This window comes from Neoarius graeffei, chromosome 16, assembly GCF_027579695.1.
Source record: "Neoarius graeffei isolate fNeoGra1 chromosome 16, fNeoGra1.pri, whole genome shotgun sequence".
Taxonomy (NCBI): Eukaryota; Metazoa; Chordata; class Actinopteri; order Siluriformes; family Ariidae; genus Neoarius; species Neoarius graeffei.
In genome coordinates, this window is record NC_083584.1 from 44,553,821 (window position 1) to 44,561,363 (window position 7,543).

The 7,543-nt window shown below is 44.7% G+C and overlaps 1 non-coding gene across 1 annotated transcript; it reads left to right on the forward strand.

Moving 5' to 3' along the window:
• The first annotated feature begins 6,810 nt into the window (after positions 1–6,810).
• Positions 6,811–7,001, forward strand: LOC132901046 (U2 spliceosomal RNA). Its single transcript, XR_009656827.1, has one exon. It is a non-coding gene; the product is annotated as a U2 spliceosomal RNA (small nuclear RNA).
• The last annotated feature ends 542 nt before the right edge of the window (positions 7,002–7,543 follow it).

Here is a 7,543-nt window from a genome sequence, read left to right on the forward strand (position 1 = left end):
TGTGGAAAATCCCTTGTATTTTGCACCGAGGTGATGCCTTGACAAGATTCCTCAGCTCCCTCCAGAAGTGGACAAAGTACCCAACTTCATTACTTAAGTCAAAGTCCAGATCCCACTGGTCAAATGTAACTCCGATACAAGTGAAAGTTGTCCAGTCAAATTTTTACTTAAGTTAAAGTACTGAAGTACTTGCTTTTAAAAATACTTAAGTATTAAAAGTAAATTTTCTGTCAACACATCATTGTATTATTGCCACAACGCTTACAAAACCTAATGCCATTACCAAAGACAGAAATGTGAATTCACAAAATGAACGCAAGCTGTGCCATCATGGTGGTTTAACGTTAAGCTAGCTAGTCAGTGACGCTCCACCTGACATGCTAGCAAACTCTTTTCAAACTGGAAATCATATTGGGTAGCTAACGCTACTAGAAAAGAAAGATTTCTACATTCTGTTTATTTGGCAAGATTATGCTAAAACATATTTCTGAAAGGACTTCAGATAATGTTATTCATGTTAGCATAACTCCGTTTTTACACGCTAATTAACAGTGTCCAAGTTAACTAGCTATATGTAAACGTTAGCCATGGACAAAGTGATGGCAACTTGGCAGGCAAATCCATAGAAAGTCATTTGACTAACCAGACTACATAGCTATGTTTCCAACATTATCACTAGCTCTAAAAGCACAGACAAATTTGTTGCAAGCTTTCTCTTGGAATAAAGCGTTTATATACCTCAATATGCTTCCGCAGATCAGACGGCGAGTTTTTTTTTGTAGACTGTGATGTGGTTTGTTTTCAGCAAACAAAGCAAATGTTTAAAACGAAACAAATCTTTAATCCTTTCACAAAACTGAAACATGTGTTCTAGGTATGGCCATGGGTGCGTGCATTCTCCAGAAGAACCACCTCCTTCCATTCTGCCATCAGCTGATTGTATTAAATAATGCTGCTGGGAAATCACTGAACTTGATTTTATCCAGTCTATGGATGTGATGTGACCCTAGTGATTACTGATAGGCTGTCTCAGTGTCACCTGTGAAACAACCAGTCACATTTTAGAAAAGAAAAGAGGGGGCGTCGTGGCTCAGGTGGATAAGGCGCCACACCATAAATCCGGGGACCCGGGTTCGATTCCGACCCGAGGTCATTTCCCAATCCCTCCCCGTCTCTCTCTCCTGCTCATTTCCTGTCTCTACACTGTCCTATCCAATAAAGGTGAAAAAAGCCCAAAAAATATCTTGAAAAGAAAAACACATCCACTTTCAAAGCTGCTTCATAGTAATGAGTAATGAGGACCTTGACAGAAATGTAGTAGAGTGAAAAGTACAATATTTGCCTTTCAAATGTAGTGAAGTTAAAGTCCTAAGTTTCCCAAAAAATACTCAAGTAAAGTACAGATACTCAAAAAGTGTACTTAAGTACAGTACTCAAGTAAATGTACTTTGTTACTGTCCACCTCTGGATCCCTCAGAGGAAAAATGATAAGAATCCAGATGAGCTGGAGCCAGGTAGGGATGCGTGTCTGCATGGGGAATGCTGGGGGGAGCAGATTGTTGTTTGCCATGAGTGCGTGTCAGCGCAGAGTAGACAGATGGGGACTGGTGAGCTTCTGTCTCATAGCACAATGGTCTGGCTCAGCAGGAGCAGTTAGGGTGGAGCTTAAAGGCCCCTCCAGCACACAACACCAGCCTGGGCCACACATCCACCCAGCTATAGTACATCTGCTCCATGGTCCCTGTCCAATGGCCAGCACACTGCTATTCTACATGCTGCTAGCTGGGAGTAGTCTAGTGTCATAAGCCACACAAAGTAGAGTCTGATGTGAAGGGAGGAAGCATAGATCAGACTTTTGAAGGGCTTGTCTGAAGATGTTTTTAACCTGTTTTTGGGTCAAATCTATGGTACTCGTAGGATCCTATGAATGGACTGGCAGTGTCCGAGTGACACGGTAGACATTTCTGCCCCAGGGTATCAGCTCAATATCCATAGTGATGTGCATGCGTGTGTATGTTTGGCCATCTGTGCCAGATGTTAATAAGGCATCACGTTGAACAGATGGCAGGAGTTAAAAGACGAGACTCCATATCAGGATTATTGTTGGCTCTTGAGATGTTTTTCATTGATAATATTCAATTACTTCATGACACTTGGAGAATATCTTCAGTCACTAAATGACACTGGGAGAATATCTCTTCCTCAAAATAAAACTCTTTCTGCCTAAGCATCTGCCCAGTGACTGTTATTGAACAAGGAATAAAGTAGTTTCTTTTTTAACAGCAGGTTTAATAAGCAGTAAAACTGTGGCGTTGCCAGTGCTGTGTGTTTTTCTCTGAATGGCTGAGGGCTGAAAAATGGGGCCCTCAAGAAATGCTGCAGCTCTTTGTTGGCTTGGTACATATCATTAGCATCTAAATTACGTCTAAATCACTGACCACAAGGAACAAAAAAAAAAAAAAAACCTGTGTATGTGAAGAAAAGGGGGAGAGACATCAGCACAAGGCTGCAGAGAGACAGATGATGAGAGAAAGGCCTCAACTGACTACAGCGAGAAGTGGACAGAGAGCATGTTGCAAACACATTCAGCACTCATGTCTTATCATATTCTATCAAGGTTTTTCTTTGGTCCTGATCGTGATTCGAGTCGGTTATGCTTGAGAATCTAACAATAACAAGTTGTGTTTTGTGTTTTTGTAGATTGCGCAGTACAAACTGTGAGTACACAACATCAGTAAAGGCAGTCCAGTACAGGACGTGCTTGATGCTTGTTCAGAATTGTTCTGCATCAAGAAAAGATTGGATTAATCTCATCTCATCTCATTATCTCTAGCCGCTTTATCCTGTTCTACAGGGTCGCAGGCAAGCTGGAGCCTATCCCAGCTGACTACGGGCGAAAGGCAGGGTACACCCTGGACAAGTCGCCAGGTCATCACAGGGCTGACACATAGACACAGACAACCATTCACACTCCCATTCACACCTACGGTCAATTTAGAGTCACCAGTTAACCTAACCTGCATGTCTTTGGACTGTGGGGGAAACCGGAGCACCCGGAGGAAACCCATGCGGACACGGGGAGAACATGCAAACTCCACACAGAAAGGCCCTCGCCGGCCACGGAGCTCGAACCCGGACCTTCTTGCTGTGAGGCGACAGCGCTAACCACTACACCACCGTGCCGCCCTGGATTAATCTGTTTAAAAATTTATTTGTGGACAACTTGTAATTAATTTAATACCTTTAAACATTGACCATGTTTTAACTATCTTGTGTTAATAATTATAATGCAGTTTCCTAAAAGCTAGTTAGGAGTGAAAGATAAGTGAATGTGAAATGTTGTAGCTCAGGGGATGGAGTTTGTGCATATTCTCGTCTCATTACCACCTCTTAAATGACGTATAAAATTACTACAGAAAACTTTAAACCCTTAAAAAATCTTTTAAAACAGCAAACTTCAAATCTGGACAAATGTCAGGAGCAAATCTTCATTCTACTAATGCTCACAAAGGCTATGGATTTCATCAAGCAGGTGCCATTAATGGGCGGCACGGTGGTGTAGTGGTTAGCGCTGTCGCCTCACAGCAAGAAGGTCCTGGGTTCGAGCCCCGGGGCTGGCGAGGGCCTTTCTGTGTGGAGTTTGCATGTTCTCCCCGTGTCCGCGTGGGTTTCCTCCGGGTGCTCCGGTTTCCCCCACAGTCCAAAGACATGCAGGTTAGGTTAACTGGTGACTCTAAATTGAGCGTAGGTGTGAATGTGAGTGTGAATGGTTGTCTGTGTCTATGTGTCAGCCCTGTGATGACCTGGCGACTTGTCCAGGGTGTACCCCGCCTTTCGCCCGTAGTCAGCTGGGATAGGCTCCAGCTTGCCTGCGACCCTGTAGAAGGATAAAGCGGCTAGAGATAATGAGATGAGATGAGGTGCCATTAATGACTTCCTGCCTGATATCATTAGGGGCGGCACAGTGGTGTAGTGGTTAGCGCTGTCGCCTCACAGCAAGAAGGTCCTGGGTTTGAGCCCAGTGGCCAGCGAGGGCCTTTCTGTGTGGAGTTTGCATGTTCTCCCCGTGTCTGCGTGGGTTTCCTCCGGGTGCTCCGGTTTCCCCCACAGTCCAAAGACATGCAGGTTAGGCTAACTGGTGACTCTAAATTGACCGTAGGTGTGAATGTGAGTGTGAATGGTTGTCTGTGTCTATGTGTCAGCCCTGCAATGACCTGGCGACTTGTCCAGGGTGTACCCCACCTCTCACCCATAGTCAGCTGGGATAGGCTCCAGCTTGCCTGCGACCCTGTAGAACAGGATAAGCGGCTATAGATAATGGATGGATGAATCAGAATTAGAATTAGACTTTAGAATTAGAGTGTGAATGGTTGTCTGTGTCTATGTGTCAGCCCTGTGATGACCTGGCGACTTGTCCAGGGTGTACCCCGCCTTTCGCCCGTAGTCAGCTGGGATAGGCTCCAGCTTGCCTGCGACCCTGTAGAACAGAATAAAGCGGCTACAGATAATGGATGGATGGATGATATCTGGACATAGCTATCTACACATGTATGACTGTGGGACCTTGGTAGCTACAAGAACATATCAGGACACAACCATATGCATACACAGGAAGTATAACATTTTCCATGAGAGAAAGGCGTCCTGAAAAATTAATATATTTAAAAAGTCATATTAGGGCGGCACGGTGGTGTAGTGGTTAGCACTGTCGCCTCACAGCAAGAAGGTCCGGGTTCGAGCCCCGGGGCCGGCGAGGGCCTTTCTGTGTGGAGTTTGCATGTTCTCCCCGTGTCCGCGTGGGTTTCCTCCGGGTGCTCCGGTTTCCCCCACAGTCCAAAGACATGCAGGTTAGGTTAACTGGTGACTCTAAATTGACCGTAGGTGTGAATGTGAGTGTGAATGGTTGTCTGTGTCTATGTGTCAGCCCTGTGATGACCTGGCGACTTGTCCAGGGTGTACCCCGCCTTTCGCCCGTAGCCAGCTGGGATAGGCTCCAGCTTGCCTGCAACCCTGTAGAAGGATAAAGCGGCTAGAGATGAGATGAGATGAGAAAAAGTCATATTAAGTGAATGCAATCTTCCTGGAAACACGTTGCTATAGTAATGTGAGTGGAGAGGATGTAGGAGCTCAGTATGACCAGTAGGTGGAGTGGCAGTGCTCGGACAAAACTGCTTTTCAACACACCCTAATAACCCAGTGAGTTTTGCTGACACACCCTTTCCTTAAAAAAATGTGCCAAGTTAATGATTCTGCTTAGAAATATGACTGCACAGCAGACTGTAATGTATTTATATGAATAAAATAAAACATATGTGGAGATCAAGACAAGATCTTAATTTGCTGGGGAAAAAACCCCCATAAAATATTAAGTCAGACAATATACTCCAATAAAGAATTTTTTTTTGTTGAGGAGGATAAAAGGCTGAGAAAGATCAATTGTAGCCACTGATGGTTGGATATGACCTTCAGGGCTGAGTGGATCTGTACTCTCGCCTCAGATGTTTTATCCTCAGATCCTTTTCCTCGATCCATCACAATGCCACTCTCCTTATACAGATCAATGGAGCAGTGGGCTCAGTGCAAGGTGAGACAGGACTGAAAAACTGCTGACTGGATAAGAAATTGGGTGCTAAGTTTCCCCTGACACAAGCTGTAAAATTGCTGTTCGAAACCTGAACCTTTTTATTCAGGGAGGATTTGTGTTCAAGCTTATTATAAGACAGAGAACAAATAGGTTATGGTCTCAATAATGTCAATCGCACAAGACATAAGGACTTACTATCAGGGGTATCACAACACAGATGTAAGTGTTGGTGAACGTGTCCATCCTGCTATTTGTTTTAAGGTTTCAGGAAACAGTGAAACAATCTCATAAGACATCACAGGCTTATGTGTGAGTATACTGTAGTACTCACCAGGTTATTATGATAACAAGATTAGCTGAAATGAAATGACGAAAATGTTGTCTCAGTAGGTATACAGTAGGTACCGCAAATGAGCTCCGAGTTTACAGACATATCCAAGATATAATCACGATAATGCACTGTTTTGTAATTAACCTCCAGCCGTCTCACTCTGTGTGCTCTTAATTACTCCCAATACACCATATGGGATCACTCTTTATCTGGGAGAAGACATTCCCCAGCCTTTTATGTGGGGGGTTTCTAATGGGATTGAAGCAGAAGGTCGTGGAGCTCACACTAAAGGGGCTGTGGGGTAAAAACTGATGAATCAAGCATTGTTGCTTCTGGTGCATGAAATCTGTGTGCCACACTCACTCACCATCCTGTGAGCAGGAAGTCATAAAACCAGCTCCTGTGGCATATCGTTCATTTAGGAGGTGTGTGGAGCATTATAAAGAGGACCATTGTAGATATATCAAGTGTTTTAAGTAGCACTCTGTCACCATCTAATTCCCTGTCACTTTTGAAGGTGAGTTTGGCATTGAACAGCTGTGTGTATTTAAACCCAGGAGGGCCGCCTTATCTCCTGCTCTCTTGATGTTGCTTTATCTCTGTCTCAAGAGAATAGTATGCACTCAGCAGGAGGCTGGTGAGAGGGATTTTACCCTCTGTTGATGGTAATTGAATAAATATGCATGGAGATAACTCACTTGACCCTATTGGAGTCTAGTTCCTGTAAGAGTTGCATTTGGATAAGTATGAGTCCTAAGTGACTTAATTTCCATAGTCGCTGCTTAGCTGGGGGTGGTATGGTGGTGTGTCGTTAGCACTGTTGCTTCAAAGCAAGAAGATTCTGGGTTCGAGTCTTATGGCCAACTGGAGCCTTTCTGTGAGGAGTTTGTATGTTCTCACTTCTGGGCCTTTTAGTTAAGATCAAGTGTAGTATCTGTTCTTATCAGTTTAATATCTGATCTGTTCTTTAAATGAGAACGTTATATTAAACTGATTTTTAAAACAGGGTGCTGGAATAGGGGCTTGCTCCTTCTGTTCCACACATCAACCTGGTATTGCAGTAGCTCCAAGAATGGTGTTTTGGCGGCATGGTGGTGTAGTGGTTAGCACTGTTGTCTCACAGCAAGAAGGTTCTGGGTTTGAGCCCAGTGGCCGACGAGGGCCTTTCTGTGTGGAGTTTGCATGTTCTCCCCGTGTCTGCGTGGGTTTTCTCCGGGTGCTCTGGTTTCCCCTCCAGTTCAAAGACATGTAGTTAGGTTAACGTGGGGCGGCATTGGGCTGAAGTGCCCTTGAGCAAGGCACCTAACCCTTGACTGCTCCCCGGGTGCTGTAGTGTGGCTGCCCACTACTTTGTGTGTGTGTGTGTGTGTGTGTGTGTGTGTGTGTGTGTGTGTGTGTGTGTGTGTGTGTGTGTGTTCACTGCTTCAGATGGGTTAAATGCAGAGGATGACTCTCACTGTGCTTGAAGTGTGCATATGACATAAAGGTTTCTTGTTCGTCATGCCTGAGTGTGGATGCTCCAGTTTCCTCCCACAGTCCAGAGATTGTCTCTTTGTTAGCTCTGTGATGGATTGGATTGGTGATCATCCATCCAGGGTGATCATCCATCCAGGGTATACCCCGCCTCT